Genomic DNA, 19,166 nt, shown 5'->3' with positions numbered 1-19,166 from the left:
TAGAGAACATTATTAGAATGTTAATAGAAATTGCATTAAATTTGTATAGCACTTTTGGTAGTATGACCATTTTGACAATATTAATTCTGCCTATCTAAGAACATGGGAGATCTTTTCATCTTCTAAACTCTTCTTCAATTTCTTTCTTTAGTTTTCTGTAGCTTTCATTTTAAAGGGCTTTTACCTCTTTTGTTAGATGGATTCTCAAAATTTTTTTTGAGGCTATTGTGAATGGGATAGTTTTCCTAATTTCCCTTTCAGTTGATTCATCACTGAAGTATAGGAACACTATTGACTTATGGGTTTTTAATTTTATATCCTGCTATTTTACTGAATTCATTTATGAGTTCTAGAAGTTTTCTGGTGAAGTTTTTTGGTCTTCTAAACACAGAATCATGTCATCAGCAAATAGGGATAATTTGAGTTCCTTTCTTCCTATTGGTATTTCTTTAATTTCTTTCATCTGTCAAATTACTCTGGCTAAAGTTTCAAGGATGATGTTGAATAGGAGTGGTGAAAGAGGGCATCCCTATCTTGCTCCAATTTTTAAGGGAATGCTTTCAATTTTTCTCCATTTAGAATGATGTTGGCCTTGAGCATAGATAGTTTTTACAATGTCGAGGTATGTTCCTACTATCCCTAGTTTTTCTAGTGTTTTGAATAGGAAAAGGTGTGTATTTTGTCAAATGCTTTTTCCACATCGATTGAGATAATCATGTGATTCTTGTCTTTTAAGTCTATTAATGTGATTAATTATGTTTATGGATTTCCATATGTTGAACCAACCTTGCATCCGTTGGATGAACCCCACTTGATCATGGTGCATAGGGTTTCTTCCACATCCAGTGCAGGTAAGGGAAATGGTTTCTGTTGGAAAAGTGAGCAGGCTGTAGATTAATCACTAAGAAACTTGCTTAATAAAATAACCACAGGAGACAATTTTCTTTTTAGATCGAAGGGAGTGTGATAGATTGCACATGCTAAGATCTGGCTTCTGACAATGATGGAGGAGCCCACCTTCCCTTTATTTACAGTTATACAGGTAAAGGGGGACCAGGAGGAGCTTCTTATGTGAGGAATAGGATGGGGTGGAGTTAAGGAAGCCATTTGCTTTTGTGGGTCATCACAGTAAAACCAGCAAATTCCCAGGGGAGAGCCACTGCACAGGGACATCACATACTTCAGGCCATCTGGAGCAATTGCTCAATGATTGCCAGTTCCTGAAAACCAGATTTCCATGTCTGACAGCTCACCAAGCTCAGTTTTAATTGCTGGTCATAAATTACTCCCCACAGTGCATTATCTTTTTAATATGTTTTTGTTTGCAATTTGCCAGAATTTTATTGAGAATTTTTGCATCTATATTCATCAGGGATCTTGGTCTGAAGTTTTCTTTCCTTGATTTGTCTTTGTCAGGCTTCGGTATCAATAGTGTGACAATAACTTCAAAGAATGAGTTTGAAAGGGTTCTCTCCTTTTCTATTTCATGGAATAATTTCTGGAGTATTGGGTTAGTTCTTTTTTGAAGGTCTGGTAGAACTCAGCTGAGAATTCATCTGGTCCTGAGATTTTCTTTCTTGGTAGGTTTGTGATGTTGTCTTCTATTTCATTGTTTGAAATTGATCTGTTTAAATTATGTATGTCCTCCTGATTCCATTTGGTCATATGTCTCTAGAAATCTGTTGATATCTTCAAGATTTTCTATTTTATTAAAGTATAAATTTTCAAAATAGTTTCTGATAATTATATGCATTTCAGTAGTGTCCATCATGATATTTCCTTTTTCATTACAAATTTTAATAATTTGCATTTTCTCTTTTCTTCATTAACTTGGCTAAGGGCATATCAATTTTATTGTTTTTTTCAAAAAAAACAACTTTTTTTGTTGATTCTTTGGATTGTTTACTTGTTTCAATTTCATTGATTTCAGCTCTTAATTTAATTATTTCCTATCTTCTTATGCTTTGGGTGTTCATTTGTGCTTCTTTTTCTAGGGCTTTGAGATGTAATGTTAGGTTATTTATTTGGTGACTTTCCATCCTTTTAATAAATGATCTCAATGCAATGAACTTTCCTCCTAGATCTGTCTTCATGGTGTCCCAGAGCTTTTGATACATTGTACCATTGTATCACTATTCTCATTTACCTCTAAGTATTTTTTTATTTCATCCTTGATTTCTTCTGCTATTGGTCATTCAATAGCATATTATTTAATCTCCGGTGTTAGAGTAGCTTCTATTTTTATTTTCTTGTTGATTTCTAATTTCATTTTATTATGATCTGATAGAATGCAAGGTATTATCTCGACTTTTGTATTTGCTATGAGTTGCTTTGTGGCCTAAGATATACTCTATTTTAGAAAAGGATCCATATGCCTCTGAGAAGAAAGTGTATTTATTCTATAAATGTCTGTTAAGTCAAAATTATTAATTGTATTTTTTAGTTCTATAGCTTCTTTAATTTTTGTTTGGAGAATCTCTCCAGTGCTCAGAGAGGTATTGAAGTCACCCAGTATTATTCTGTTGTGGTCTATTTGATTCTCGAAATTAAGAAGGGTTTATTTGATTTACATAGATGCTTCATTTGGGGAGGCATAAATATTTACGATTGTTATGTCTTGTTGATATATAATTTCCTTAAGCTCTATAAAATGTTCTTCTTTGTCCTTTCTGGTTAAGTTTGTCTTGAAGTCCACTTTATCTGATATGAGGATAGAGATTTCTGCTTGTTTATGCACTCCACGTGAATAAGTTTTTTCTAATCTTTTTACCTTCAGTCTGTGGATATTTGCCTATGAGGTGAGTCTCTTGGAGACAGCATATTGTTGGGTCTTGTTTTTTTAGTCTAATCTGCCAGCCTACATCTTTTGATTGATGAGCTTAGGCCATTAACATTCAGGGATATTATTGAGATATGACTTTTTTTCCCTGGCATTTTGATTTATTTCTGGTTTTTAATTTGAATTCGTCTTTTGACTGACTATTCTTCTAGTGTAGTTCCTCCCTTTGCTGGTTTTCACTTTTATTTTTCATTTCTTCTTCATAAAATATCTTATTAAGTATGTTTTGTAGTGGAGGCTTTCTAGTTGTGAATTCTTTTAACTTTTGTTTATTTTGTAAGGTTTTCATTTCATCATCAATTCAGTAGCTTTATTTTGCTATGTATATAGTATTCTTGGATGGCATCTATTTTCTTTCAGAGCTTAGTATTATGTTATTCCAAGACCTCCTAGCTTTGAGGGTCTGGGTTGAGAAATCATCTGGTATCTGAATTGATTTCACTTTCTGACTTGTCCTTTTGCTCTGGCAGTCTTTAAAATTCTGTCTTTATTGTGTATGTTAGGCATCTTCACAATAATGTGACTTGGTGTGGGTCTGTTGTAATTTTGTATGTTTAGGGTCCTGTAAGCCTCATGTATTTGGTTTTTCATTTCATTCTTTAGGTTTGGGAAATTTTCTGATAGTATTTCATTGAAAAGATTGTAAATTCCTTTGGTTTGCATCTCTGAGCCCTCCTCTATCCCAATAAATCTTAAATTTGGTCTTTTCAGGTTATCCTATATTTCTTGGAAGTTCTGTTCATTGTCTCTTAACATCTTTTCTCCACAGTCAACTTTATTTTCAAGGTTATATATTCTGTTTTCATTCATGAAACTCTATCTTCCAAGTGGTCTAGTCCATTGGTGATACTTTTGATTGAACTTTTAATTTGGTTTATTGAGTCCTTCATTTTGAGGATTTCTGCTTGATTTTTTTTCAAAATCTCTATCTCTTTATTGAAGTAATTTTTCATTTCTTGTGTTTTTTCTCTGATTTCACTCCTTACATCATCTTTTACCATGCAGATCAGTTTAACTATGTACATTCTAAACTCCTTCTCTGACATTTCTTCCACTCTTGATGAATTCTGTTATTGACATATCTTGGATTGTTTGTTCTCTCACTTTATCATATTGTTTGTGTGTCTACTCATCTAACAGTATGGACCTGAGGCAGTAGTTTCTATCCTGTAGAATTAGTGTCTGTAAGGTTTCCAGTACCTTACCATTTAGGTGGAGACAAATAATAAGAACAACCAATGCAAAGAATATACAACATTAAACCAAATATTTTCTGCTAATAATGATTACAAAGTTGTCACAATAAACAGAAATTATATGATCAATTATTGCCTATGATAAAAACAGTAAGTTTGCAAAAAAATCTACAATATTCAAATGGTGGTCAGGGAGAGATTAGAAGTGATGTAAGATGCGATGATTATGAGGAAGGAGGAGAGAAGTTGGAAGTAAAAAATTAAAGTGTGAAAGAACAACAGAGATTGTTAGCAAAAGAAAAAAGAGAAAGAAAATAAAGGGAAGCAAATGAGAGATAAAATATCTATACAGTAAAAATTTTAAAAATTAAAAATAAAAGAATGCAAAACAAATCTGAAATATACTAATCAAACATCCTATTCCTCAAAAAACTGATCCATAATATAATAACTGGTTTGAAAATGCTAGGATTGAGATAAAAACCAAATGTGCATATATATATAAAAATGTCCATGAACCATATGAACCATGAAGGTCACAATTAAACAGAAAAAAGAAAAAAGGGGAAAAATATGAATGAAAAGTTAAAGAATTTTTTCTGTTGGATTTCAAAAGATTCTCAGCTTCCTTTCTAGCAGTGTTAGATGGGGTCATTGAGAGTGTGATGCTTGCTCCACCCTCAGGGTAAGGTTGCTGGGGTGAGAGAGGTAATCCTGTAGGCAAAACTCCTGGAGGCAGGTTTATTGTGAGGTAGGCTCCAGGCTCTTTGCTAAATGCCAATTGGCCTGGAGATTTTAAATCAGCACACCTCCAGGGCCCAGCAATTGCCCATTCATGCTGGAAAATTGTTCCCAAGGGATCTCCCCTGGGTTCCACTCATGTGGTGTAGGACTCAATTCTTAGTCTACTATGTCACCTTTGAACCCCAAGTTTCCCAGTCTCTGATTCAATCTCCAAAATCAGTCTCTCCCATCACCACCCTCTTGAATTTCCAGCCTGGCGTGTCTCTTCCAGCTGGTCCTGCCAGCAACTGGGTTAGTGGGGGAGGGGGAGAGCCAGGTGGATCTCCAAGACCACTTGTCCCCATCGTCTCCACATTTGATTTTCTCCTGGTCACTTCTGCGAATTCTATGTTGTGCAGTGTGGGTTTGCCAGGCCTATATTTCAGGTCAAACTCAGGCTTTCCAGGAATTGGCTCCCTCAGCTGCTAGCCTCTGCACTGTGGCTGCAAAATGATTCCTTCCTCTCTCCTCTGTATGCAGTTGGGATAGATGGAGCTTCTTTCCTGCACAAGGATTTTGTGTAGCATGCCTTGCAGTTTAGTCAGGAAGTGTCGTTGATCTCTTAACTCTCTGTACCCAGACATACCTCAGGTCTCCTAAAACTGTGGGTTCCTTTAATTCCCTCATCCTTCCACTTTGCTCATGCAGGGACCACTCTGGCTGGTGCCTCCAACTGTAACAGTGGAGGTGCTGGAGATTTCTTATTTTATTACATCCAACCTCCTGAGTCCCCAATCTGCTTTGAAAGTCCAGTATTAAATTCCAGTAACATCCCCCCACTCCCACACTTCTTTTTTGTTCACCTACCTTGCTGAGAAGCTGCCTGCTTTCTTGGTTTCATGTCATGGAACAGCCAGGAAAGTGACCTTCTCTATTCACCATCTTGAAAATCCTCAGCATATCTCCTTTCATTGGATTTTTATATTTGTATTTAATATACATATATTACTTTTTTGAGAAAGCTAGTAGAATGCCTTAAGTAAAACTATAGTATTAATAGTAGTAAAACTTTTCAGACTTTGGAAGATAAATTTTCTTTATTTGGCATACAACTATGTAGCTATGTGAAAGAGGAGGGAATTCAGTCTCAGTGTTGTGAAGTGTACAGCAGTCAGAACACGCAAGGAAATGCCACCTGAACATTTACCACTTCAGACTGAGTATCCTTCCCTTGAAACTCTTGGAAATAGAGTATTTCTAATTTTGCATTTTTCATGAAATATCTTGGAGAAGAGACCCAGGTCTAAACAGAGAATTCATTTACATTTCATACAGACCTTATACAGACAGCTTAAAGATGATTTTCTGCAATATTTCTGGTACACCTACATTTTGACTGTGACTCACCATGTGAGGTCACCTATGGAATTTTTCCACTGGTGACATCATGTCAACACTCAGAAAGTTTCAAGGTTTGGAGTATTTTGAATTTCAGATTTGAAACACTCAACCTGTAGTTTATTTTACCTGTGTTGATTGCTGCCACAGCTTTTACTGTATAAATTTTATTATAGTCTCTTTATTATTTTTGTTTGAAAAAAAGATAAAAGAGAGGAAGGAGGAATGGAAACTTTACCTGATGTGTGTGCTAATAACTTCCTAACCAGTTTCTTATCCTTATGGATTCACATAACCTGGATTCATTAATTTCTACCAGCACTTGTTGTTCCTATATTTGATTTTGTCATTCCTTTGTCGTTGTTATTGTTGTTATTTGTTCTAATTAGTTATACAGGACAGTAGAATGCACTTTGATACATCATATATAAATGGAGTATAACTTCTCATCTTCTGGTTGTGCATGACTTAGGATCACACCTGTTGTGTAGTCAAATATGCACATAGGGTCATAGTGTCAAATTCATTCTACTATCCTTCCTACCCCTTTACCCCTTAACCTCCCTTCACTCCCTTCTGCCTAATCCAAAGTAACTCTATTCTTCCCTAGCCCCACCCCATTGTGAATTAGCATCTGCATATCAGAGGAAACTTTCAGCCTTTGTTTTTTGGGGATTGGCTTATTTCGCTTAGCATGATATTCTCTAGCTCCATTACTGGCAAATGCCATCATGTCATACCTTTGCGAACACTCCTCTTGTACCTGAGTGTGTCACTGGCTTACCTAGGGAGCACATTCCCTGATGATGCAAAACTCCACTTCCCTGCTGGGCATGAGGAAGTAGGTCTAGGTACCAAGGGCACTGCTTGCAGCTCAACAGCTATTGGAAATACCCTTACCAGGTTAAAATCCTGCTCCATCTGAGCTCCAGCATTTTTATGCAGAGAATGTTAGGCATCCCATCTTTCCAGGTCTCCTTGGAGCCTTCTTGGAGTACATTCTTTAAATGAATTCCCATTCAGTAAAATAAACTCTCATCATATGATGCCCAAGTACAACATGAGATGCAGCTATGTGACATTTTCACAGGAACTTCGTCAAAGAGTTAGCTATTGATTTGCAGATACATATTCACCCCAAGGGCTCCATCATTCATTTTGAGAGTCATTGTGGAGAACATAAACTTCACTTCTTGACCTCTTCAACATCAGTATGCTTCTCCTCTCCCCATCTGCTCCCCGATTCAGTTCAGATTTCTGGAGCTTTTAATCAATGAGACATGTTCTATCTCTTAAATTTTATTCTCCCATATCTACCTTCTAAAACAACCTTGAGTTCTTCACCTCTACTCTTGGGGTCCCATCTGTTAAACCTATATGTACTAGCCAATGTCACAATTATAAGAGCTTAAAAACTGTTGTTAATATTACAAAAACCATCACCACTAATCATCACCACTACTACTGTTTTTTGACTACTGTTTCTATTAATACTACATTTTAAAATATTTATTCCTTGGTTTTCTACCCTTCTCTCCTGCTCTGGATAAATGCAACTACTCCCTTCTCATCTTTCACACCTCGACTTCTAGATGGCTCTGCAGAAAGCCCTACAACTCTAATGCTACTAAATTTCTTGGTGGCACTCAGCCAGACCCTTGGTGTCTCCAGGAGATTCTTCCACGTGTCTGTGGTCTGTTTCCTGGGCAACTCCTCTCAGAGAGACATTTATTATTCCCCCCAGGTTCCAGTTGCCCCTCCTCACTTCTCACTCACAGCAGAACAGCAGGTAACTTCATTAACTTCCTCTGTTCTCTTCCTTCCATGCTCCTGCCCTCTGCTTAAATACCTAGCTATCTATGGAGCATTCTGAACTCTTGCTGTCTGTCTTGATAAAAAGGGTGCCCTGTCTTTCCTAGTCAAAGAGAATGGATCCTCATACCTGGAATCTGTCCCTGTCCTCATTTTCCTCTTTCAGGCAGTCCCTGCTTCCTCAGCCCCTCCTAACTCCTCCACTTATTTTCAGCCAGTAAATGTGCGTAAGTGTGAATATCTTAAACAAGAAAATCCCTCCCCAGGGCTGGATCCCACCCAGCCTTTGCCTGGGTCTACTCCTATTTTCCATTTCTCCTATTTACTTTCTACCCCCTGCAGTCTGGCATTTGTCTGGTGACACTGGTGACAGTGCCCTTCAGAAACTTACAGTCACATACTGGGGACTTCCCAGTCACCAAATCTTTTTAGATTCCCTCTCTTCTCTCCTCATGTCTGTCTGTCTGTTCTATCTGTCTGTTTCTCTCTCCCTCTCTCTCTCTCTCTCTCTCATCTTGACCCTGTTATCTCTGTTTTTCCAGATTTTCTCCTTTGGTTTCCATATCACCTTGTACTTCTGATCGTCCTCCACGTCTTTGGCTGTCCTCCCTTTTTTATTTGCTTTCTCAGCCCACACTTCATATTTGCCAAGTCTGCTCTCGCCACTTTTCTCTCTTGCTGTATGATTACCTCATATATAACCATCGGACCAAAATCCACCCACATGCTCAAACTGAACACACAGAAATCACCCTGGATCTCTTATTTCTTAACCAATACTACCTAATGGATTTTGAAGTCACTTTGATTCAGTTCTCTAGGTATCTTTTGACTCTATTTATACATGTCAATTCTCACTTGCCTCTGATCTCAGCCCCTACTCTGCAGTTCATATCATATTGTGCTATTTAGATGCTTCTTGTTTCTTCTGCACTTCTGTTAGTAGGCTTCATGATCTGCCAGTTGTGTTTTCTCCAGCCACACCAAACCCCAGATGAACCTGAACACCAGGATGCTTATTCTTTTCCAGACACATCATACTCTTTATCACTAGATGGAAGACAATTTCATTCTTGTGTGACCTACTTTTTTTTTTTTTTTTTTTTAAGACCCAGTTGATTACTTCTTTGGGGAAGACTTCATTTACATTACTGCTCTCTACAAAGTAGATGGCCACTTCGTCCTGTTGGGCTACCATTTCTTGGGAACCACAGTTTTCTTTTACCCCAGAACTTAGTGAAGTGATTTGTGATAATTTCTTCTTTGTTCTGTACACATTTAGTTCTCTTTGAAGATCAGATTATATCTTTTATCTCAGAATCCCCAATTCATGACACATTGTAAATGACCAATATGGATTCTTAAATAAAATGTCATCAATCTCTACTGATCTGCCCATTTTTTCTTTAAATGAGAGTTAGCCTTGCTGAAGCTCTCTAGCTCACAAAGACATTTCCACCAAGGATTAAGTAAAGAGAGAAACTCATAAATTCATCACTTAAAGAGCCACATGGAGGTCTAGCAGGGAAAGGTGACTTGCACAAGTTCATAGAACTGATGTGACAGAGTCAAGATTAGAATCCAGGTCACCTAGTACTGTGGTGATCGGAAAGAACCTGGGAGCAAGAGACCCATGTTTGTTTGGGATCCAACAAGAAGTGAATAGTCACAGAACAGAGGGAATTCATGAGCAGGCAGTATCTATCTAATGGTAAAAAGGCAAGGAAGCAGCCCCCCTACTATGACACTCCATCTGTTCACCAGTGCTGAATAATGACAGTTAATATTGCTATCCCACCTTCTTCATAGAGGATATGATAAAATACCCCCAGTGGATACCTGAAATTGTGAATAATACCAAACTCTAAGTATAGAAGCTTTTTCCTATACATATATATATATACCTATGATAAAACTTAATTTAATAAGTTAGACACAATAAGGGATAACAATAATGACAAAAAGTACAGCAATTATAAAACTATTCTTTTTTGTGTGTGGTACTAGGGATGGAATTCAGGGCCTCCTGCATGCTAGGCAAGTACCCTACCACTGAGCTACCTCCCCAGCCCTTTTTATTTTAATTTTAGCCAAGGTCTCACTAAGTTACTCAGGATGGCCTTGAACTTGCAATCCTCTTGTCTCAGCTTCCAGAGTAACTGGAATTATAGGTATGCACCATGATGCCCAGCTTACAATATACTTTTATAAAAGTTATGTAAATGTGATCTCTCTTAAAATGTCTTATCTTATTGTACTCACCCTTCTTCTAACAATGATGTGAGATTGTAGAATGCCTGTGTGGTGAGATGAAGTGAGATGAATGATATAGGCATTGAGATGTAGTATTAGACTACTTCATAAGGGTTATTTAAACACTAGCACTGATGTCCTGACATTTGATCTGATGTCTAGTAAGTGACTAGCAAGTGGGTAGCATATACAGCATGGATATGCTGGACAAAGGGATAATTTGATATCCCAGGCAGTACAGAGTAGAACAGATGAGATTTCATTACACTACTCAAAGTGGCATGCAATTTAAAACTCTGAACTCTTTATTTCTGGAATTTACCATTTAATATTTTTGAACCATAGTTGACTGTGGGTAACTGATGCTGTATAAAGTGAAAACTGTGGATAAGGGGGGACTACTGCAATAGTAAATAGCTTTTATTACTCATTAATAAATGTTAGTTGAGCATGTCCTATGGGTCAGTCTTCCTGCTACAAGTCATACCTATCTCATCTTGCTTAGTACTCACTACTGTTCTATGAGGCAGGTAATACATTGAGTAGCATTTAGTCAATACAGGAAAAACATTATTATTTATTCCTCCTTGCTCTGCTACGCCATTGGTATAGCTCCAGTATTCTTCTTCATGTTGCACACTTTCTCCTTCTCTAATCCCAGCCACTTAGCAGAACTATGTGATTGTCTGTTGGCCTCTCCTTTGAGATGGCCTGCTAGCCAGACCACAATTTCCCTAGTACCTGCAGATTGTCTGCCCTTCAAAGTGCCTTACTGACTTGAGCAGCTAGCTCCAGACCTGGTCCCAGCCGTATCTACTCTCCTCCATCCTGCCATCCCTCACACCCTACTGCACTATACCTAGATATGAGAGATTGTTTCCTGACTTTGATAAAGGCCAGCACTCACTGATGCTGGTTTGCTATTGAAATCTACTTGCTATTTGCTATTTGTGTTAGGTACAAGGTGGGGGACAGGCAGGATGCAGAGCTGTCTCGATCTTTTTTTTCAAATTCAATTTTTTTATTTAATTGTACACAAATGGGGTACAACTTTTCATTTCTCTGGTTGTACACAATGTAGAATCACACTGTTTGTATAATCATACATGTACATAGAGTAATGCTGTTTGTCTCATTCCATTATCTTTCCTTCCCCCCTGCTCCCTTCCCACCCCTCAATTCCCTCTAAATAATCCAATGTTCCTCCATTCTTCCCTTTCCCCATCCCCCCATGTTATGAATCATCATTCACTTACCAGAGAAATCATTTGGCTTTTGGTTTTGGGGGATTGGCTTATTTCACTTAGCATATTCTCTAACTCCATCCATTTACCTAAAAATGCCATAATTTTATTCTTCTTTATGACTGAATAATATCCCATTGTGTATATATACCACAGTTTCTTTATCCATTCATCTGTTGAAGGGTATCTAGGTTTGTTCCACAATCTAGCTATTGTGAATTGAGCAGCTATAAACATTGATGTCGCTGCATTACTGCAGTATGCTGATTTTAGGTCCTTTGGATAGTCCAAGGAGTGGAATAGCTGGATCAAATTGTGGTTCCGTTCCAAGTTTCCTAAGGAAACTCCATACTGCTTTCCAGAATGGCTTCAACAATTTGCAACTTCACCAACAATGTATGAGTACGCCTTTTCCCCCACATCCGCGCCAACACCTATTGTTGCTTGTATTCTTGATAATGGCCATTCTAATTGGAATGAGAAGATTAGGGTGGTTTTGATTTGCATTTCTCTAATTACTAGAGACATTGAACAGTTTTTCATATATTTGTTGATCATTTGTGTATCTTCTGTGAAGTGTCTGCCCAGTTCCTTGGCACATTTATTAATTGGTTTCTTTGTACCTTTGGGGTAAAGTTTTTTAAGTTCTTTATAAATTTTGGAGATTAGTGCTGTATCTGAAGTGTGTGGGAGAAAGATTTTCTCTGTAGGTTCTCTTTTCACATTATTGATTGTTTTCTTTGCTGAGGAAAAGCTTTTTAGTTTTAATCTATCCCATTTATTGATTCTTGCTTTCATTTCTTGCACTCTAGGAGTCTTGTTAAGGAAGTCTGGTCCTAAGCCAAAATGATGAAGATTTGGGCCTACTTTTTCTTCTGTTTGGTGCAGGGTCTCTAGTCTCATTCCTAGGTCCTTGATCCATTTTGAGTTGAGTTTTGTTCAGGGTGAGAGATAGGGGTTTAATTTCATTTTCTTGCTTATGGATTTCCAGTTATCCCAGCACCATTTATTGAAGAGGCCATATTTTCTCCATTGTATGTTTTTGGCCCCTTTATCTAGTATGAGATAACTATATTTATGTGTGTTTTTCTCTGTGTCTTCTATTCTGTACCATTGGTCTACCTATTTTGGTTCCAATACTATGCTGTTTTTGTTACTATTGCTCTGTAGTATAGTTTAAGGTCTGGTATTGTGATACCTCCTGCTTCGCTTTTCTTGCTAAGGATTGTTTTGGCTATTCTGGGTCTCTTATTCTTCTGAATGAATTTCATGATTGCTTTCTCTATTTCTACGAAGTACATCATTGGCTTTTTAATTGGAAATGTGTAGAATCTGTATAGTTCTTTTGGTAATATGGTCATTTTGACAATATTAATTCTGCCTATCTAAGAACATGGAAGACTTTTCCATCTTCTAAAGTTTTCTTTAATTTATTTCTTTAGTGTTCTGTAGTTTTCACTGTTTAGGTCTTTTACCTCTTTTGATAGATTGATTTCCAAGTATTTTTCTTTTTTGAGGCTATTATGAATGGAGTAGTTTCCCCAATTTCTCTTTCAGAGGATTCATCACTTATGAATAGACATACATTTGATTTATGAGTGTTGATTTATGAGTTATATCCTGCTACTTTGCTGAATTTATTTATTAGTTCTAGAGGTTTTCAGGTGGATTTTTTGGATCCTCTAAATATAGAATCATGTCACCAGCAAATAATGATAGCTTGAGTTCTTCCTTTCCTATTTGTATCCCCTTAATTTCTTTGGTCTGTCTAATTACTCTGGCTAATGTTTCAAGGATGATGTTGAATAGAAGTGGTGGAAGAGGGCATCCCTGTCTTCTTCCAGTTTTTAAAAGGAATGCTTTCAGTTTTTCTCCATTTAGGATGATGTTGACCATGAGCTTAGCATAGATAGCCTTTACAATGTTGATATATGTTCCCACTATTCCTTTTTTTTTTTTTTTTTTTTTTTTTTTTTTGGTGTTTTGAGCATGAAGGGGTACTGTAATTTATCAAATGCTTTTTCTGCATCTACTGAAATAATCATATGATTCTCAACTTTAAGTCTGTTGATGTGATGAATTACATTTATTGATTTTCGGATGTTGAACCAACCTTACATTCCTGGGATGAACCCCACTTGATCATGGTACACTACCTTTTTAATATTTTTGTAAGCAGATTGCCAGAATTTTGTTAAGAATTTTTGCATGTATGTTCAACAGGGATATTGGCCTAAAGTTTTCTTTCCTTGATGTGTCTTTGTCTGATTTTGGTATCAAGGTGACATTGGCTTCATAGAATGAGTTTGGAAGGGTTCCCTCCTTTTCTATTTCATGGAATACTTTAAGGAGTATTTGTATTAGTTCTTCTTTGAAGGTCTTGTAGAACTTGACTGAGCATCTGTCTGGTCCCAGACTTTTCTTGGTTGGTAGGCTTTTTATGCCTTCTTCTGTTTCACTGCTTGAAATTGATCTGTGTAAATTGTGTATGTTCTCCTGAGAAATCTGTCAATTTCTTTGAGATTTTTTATTTTGTTGGAGTATAGATTTTCAAAATATCTTCTAATTATGTTTTTTATTTCAATGGTGTCTGTCATGATATTTCCTTTTTCATCACGAATTTTAGTAATTTGAGTTTTCTCTCTCCTCTTCATTAGTGTGGCTAAGGACTTATCAATTTTGTTTACTTTTTCAAAGAACCAACTTTTTGTTTTGTCAATTTTTTGAATTGTTCTTTTGTTTCAATTTCAATGATTTCAGCTCTGATTATAATTATTTCCTGTCTTCTACTACTTTTGGTGTTGATCTGTTCTTTTTCTAGGGCTTTGAGACATAATATTAGGTCATTTATTTGTTGACTTTTTATTTTTTTATTGAATGCACTCCATACAATGAATTTTCCTCTTAGGACTGCTTTCATAGTGTCTCAGAGATTTTGATATGTTCTATCATTGTTCTCGTTTATCTCTAAGAATTTTTTTTTAATCTCCTCCCTGATGTCTTCTGCTATTCATGCATCATTCAATAGCATATTATTTAGTCTCCAGGTGTTGGAGTAGTTTCTGTTTTTTATTTTATCATTGATTTCTAATTCCATTCTATTATGAACTGATAGAATAAAAGGTAGTAGCTCTATTTCTTTGTTTACTAAGAATTGCTTTGTGGTATAACATGATCTATTTTAGAGAAGGATCTATGTGCTGCTGAGAAAAAAAATGTATTTGCTTGTTGATGGATGGAATATTCTCTATATGTCTGTTAAGTCTAAATTATTGATTGTATTATTGAGTTTTCTATGGTTTCTTTGTTCAGTTTTTGTTTGGAAGATCTATCCAGTGGTGAGACAGGTGTGCTAAAGTCACCCAGTATTATTGTGTTGTGGTCTATTTGGTTCCTAGAATTGAGAAGGATTTGTTTGATGTATATGGATGTGCCATTGTTTGGGGCATAAATATTTACAATCATTATGTCTTATTGATTTATGATTCCCTTAAGCAGTATGAGATGTCCTTCCTTATCCCTCATGACTAACTTTGGTTTGAAGTCCTCTTTATCTGATATGAGGATAGAAACCCCTGTTTTTTGACAGAGCCCATGTGCATGATATGTTTTTCCCCATCCTTTCACCTTTAGTCTGTGCATGTCTTTTTCTATGAGATGAGTCTCTTGGAGGCAGCATATTGTTGGGTCTTTTTTTTTTTTTTTTTTTTATCCAATCTGCCAGTCTATGTCTTTTGATTAATGAGTTTAGGCCATTAACATTCAGGGTTATTATTGAGATATGATTTGCATTCCTGGTCATTTTAGTTTATTTTGGGGTTTTAACTTTACTTGGTTTCTCTTTTGATTGGCTTTTTTTTTAGGATCATCCTTCCCTTTGCTGATGAGATGTTCAGTTCTAAAACAAGGCTGAAAGAAAAGCAGAATTAGTATGTGCAGAAGTCATCTTTGAGTCAACCATAGGACACAAGTAAGAGGATGCACCACCAAAGTGAGTTCAATACCACCAGTCTTGCTAAATCATTTTTGGATGTACCTAGGCATCTCAATCTAAGGGCAAAAACCAGACTGCTCAATTATTATCAGACAAAGAATATTTCATTAAGCTTTAAAAACTTTCACTTTTATAAAACTTCATTATGAGCTGGGGTTGTGACTCATTGGCAGAGTGCTTGTCCAGCATGTGTGAGGCACTGGGTTGGATCCTAAGCACCACATAAAAATAAATAAATAAAATAAAGGTATTGTGTCCATCTACAACTAAAAAAATTAGTTTTGGAGAAAAACAAAGATATCAAAAATATTTGTGGTACTTATTTCTTAGTGGACCATAGGTAGTTCTTAGTTTCTTTTTTATATTATTTTTTGTCTCCAAATTTTCTATGATAATATTCTTATGAATATAATAATGTGATGTTTTAAAAATCTAGATTTAAAATATATATGCATGTGCATGTACGTATGTGAGTGTGTGTGTGTGTGTGTGTAAATATATGTGGGTGTGTGTGTGTGCATACACACACCCACATATATTTACACACACACACACAATATATAACTTCATAATTTTTTTTTTTTTGGTACCAAGGATTGAACCCAGGAACACTTAACCACTGAGACATATCCCCAGCCCTTTTTATTTTTTATTTCGGGACAAGGTCTCGCCTAATTGCTAAGTTGCTGAATCTAGCTTTGAACTTTTAATCCTCTTGCCTCAGTCTCTCTAGCCCTGAGAGACTTTTATGATTGAAATTCTTCTTTTCTAACCCTTCTCAGGAGTCTGGCAGCATTCAGTTGGCTAGCAAAGCCTCTCTCTTGCAAACCAGTAGCCAGAGTATATAAAAAAGGAAATTGCATTAATAAAAAAAAAGAAACGTTAGTTATTGTGCAACAGACAGCAGAAGTTCCACAGTTTCTCAACAGAGTCATTCCCCAAGTCATAGTTGACAGAGGAAATGTCTTTCTGGTTCCCAAGGGCATGTGCACAAAGTGAAAGTCAAGTGCATAAGGCACCCCAGGCCACATTCCTTCCACAAAGCACATCCCCTCGGGTCATTCCATCTGCTCATTCTCAGTATATACGCAGCTCATTCATGACTGGCCTTTTATTGCACCATGCAGGTAAAGTGGAGTCATTAACTGAGACCAATCAGTTTTTCAATAAGGGTGTATTGAGAATGTAATACTTATTTGAAGACCCAAGTGCAGATACAAAGTTAGGGTTGAAGCCATGCCTCTGAAGTTCAGGAGACTTTGGGCTGGAAATGGGAATTTGTGATGGTCAATGAATATGTGGTATTTAAAACGATTAATTGAATGAAACCACCCACCAGTGGGTATAGATAGAGTAGGAAAGAGAACTCGAGACTGAGCCTTTGCATATTCTAACAGTAAGGAGTGGAGAAGAGAAGGAAGAGCTAAAAAGGTTAAGAAGGCGTGATCTGTGATAGAGAAACCAAAAGAGTATGGTATCCTGGGATAGAAGAGAGGAGGAAGGGCTATGTCCCTTGCTGTGGGGAGGTCCTCCAGGATGAGCACTGTCTGCTGGGTTTGTAAGGATGGGGTTCCTCTTTGGTAAGGCCAATCTCGGTGGAGAAATGGGGCAAAACTCTGAAGCTTGTTAAGAGAATGAGAAGAGAAAGTTGAAAGTTTAAGTAAGCAGAAACTATTTTCTCAAGGAATTTTGCTTAACAAGAGCAATAACAGCTGATGACAGTGAATTCAAGAGAATTTTCTTCTAAGATGGAAGAAAGAATGTCATGATTATAAATAGGAATGAGCCAAAGGAGAGCAAAAATTTGATGAAGGAAGAGATTCGAGAGAGGAGAGAGAAATGCTGAAGCAATATCCTCACGTAGACAGAGGTGGGATTACTGCATGAACAAAGTGCTTGGTTTTAGATGGCAGTGTGTGAAGTTCAGTTCTGATAGCAGATGAGAAGGCACAGCATGGGGTGCAGCTGCTGTTAGATTGAGAGTAGTGAGAATGTGGGGGAGTCCTCTTCCAATTGCTGAGAATGAGGGTACAGGAGGAAGGGAGAGAAATGCAAATACTTCATCCTAGTGGGAGGTGAATGGACCATCATGGAAGTGAGACATGATTGCCTGGAAGCACTAACGGCACATGAATGTTGAAGGTTCATGTTCAGGAATTTAAAGTGAAGTCCGGGGAGTATGGTTATTTTCCCCCAGTAGTTTCATCTGTGCCGAAGCTAGATTTAACCAGAGTAGTGATTCTGCTAAACAAGTACCACAAATGAAAGAGGGACAGAGAGTCAAAGGTGCATGCACTGACTATGAAACTGGGTAAGGAGAGGAGATGGTCCTCGGGGGGCAGGGGTCTGTGAAACGGGAGTAGGAGCAATAGATTAGAAGTGCCAGTGGGATTTGGGGATTGTTGGCTCTTGGAGATTACAGGAGGATAAGATGAAAGGTAGTAAACAGAGAACAGAACATGTGAACTTGAGAATATGGAGGAGTGAAGATTGTTGATGGTAACACAGCTCAGTGTGTATAACCAAGGGCATGAATGGGGTGCAGTGAAAAATGGCATCTTTGGAAGAAAGAATTTTTAAAGACAGAGTTTTGTATCACTGCATGGTTATTGGAATCTCCAAGCATAGGGTGGGACGTGAATGAGAGAGAGAGAGTTAACAGTTACCTAGGAGTTAAAATGCCCTGGGAGTTGGCACTTGATAATAACCATGAGGGGCAGCAAGTGACATAATCTGGTGATATGAGTTTCAAAGGTGAGGAGGGGTTTGTGGAGTGGCCATGAAGAACCGGAGGCTGCTCACCCAGGGGCTGGAGGAGACTAAGCTGCCTCTTGTAAGGGTCACAGAGTGGCTGTAATATATCCACTGTGAAAATAGTATGATCAAGTAAACTCACTTAGTGAAAATAATTTTTTGTATAAATAGTTCAGGGATTTCCTCTATCTGGTGGGCCCCAAGAAGAATAAATAGATTTTTTTTAATTCAGTGAATATAAGTCATAACATCAAGACTCTTCATTCTCTGCATAACAAAATGATCAAATATTATCACCACTGATACTTTAGATTTCTAGTGGTGAGATTTCTTTCCTACATGATTGAACTGTTTCAAAAGTCTGAAGAGAATTTTGGACCCCCTTCCTACTTAATGGAGGGGTAAGGCCAAAGAGATATTAAGCACTTTGAAGGGGATGTGGTGTCCTTTGATGTGACATTTCTCCTCCTTATATATCCGATATGATGAATAGTGATGATACCAATAGCAACTTCACTCCTATTTGGGCTCAGGAACAGGATCTTTCTGTTCCCTTATCCAGTGTTTAAAAACATCAAGCATGCAACATGCTTATGACCCAATGTGGGAAACAGAGAATAGAAATCATTCCTTGTCCTCTTCATTCTTTTTTTACAAGAAGTCCTCTGTATTTAATGGCTTTTTCTTAACTAGGAACTTCTAAATCAGTTATGAATTGAAATCTAATGGACACAAATTTTGATAAGTTTTCCTATAAGAATTTTGAATTGAGTTTTTTCCTAATTATATAGCAATACATAGTCATTATGAGAAATATGAAAAGAAGGGGAACTATTTTAAATACCTTTTAGAGGAAAACACTGTTAGCATTTCATTGTATTTCCTTCTGGTTCTTCTTGAGTGATATTGTAAAATTATAGAAAGATAATATTTTAGTCAGCTTTTTTGCTGCT

At 37.0% G+C, this 19,166-nt stretch overlaps 1 protein-coding gene across 8 annotated transcripts in view; it reads left to right on the top strand.

Moving 5' to 3' along the window:
- The window catches only part of ALPK1 (alpha kinase 1), a 151,141-nt gene that overhangs the window by 16,816 nt on the left and 115,159 nt on the right, over window positions 1-19,166 (top strand). For 4 of the 8 annotated variants that reach the window (XM_079154629.1, XM_079154625.1, XM_079154628.1 and 1 more), the window contains exon 2: window positions 15,329-15,456. The exons of 2 other annotated variants lie outside the window; for them this stretch is intronic. The gene's annotated coding sequence lies outside the window, so the exon portion shown is untranslated. Of the gene's footprint in view, window positions 1-7,708; window positions 7,946-15,328; window positions 15,457-19,166 lie in introns of those variants that run through there. 2 more of the 8 variants (XM_079154627.1, XM_079154632.1) reach the window with 2 other exon arrangements.

This window comes from Sciurus vulgaris (assembly GCF_902686455.1).
Source record: "Sciurus vulgaris genome assembly, chromosome: 9".
Taxonomy (NCBI): domain Eukaryota; kingdom Metazoa; phylum Chordata; class Mammalia; order Rodentia; family Sciuridae; genus Sciurus; species Sciurus vulgaris.
This window is presented reverse-complemented; position numbering and strand designations above follow the sequence as displayed.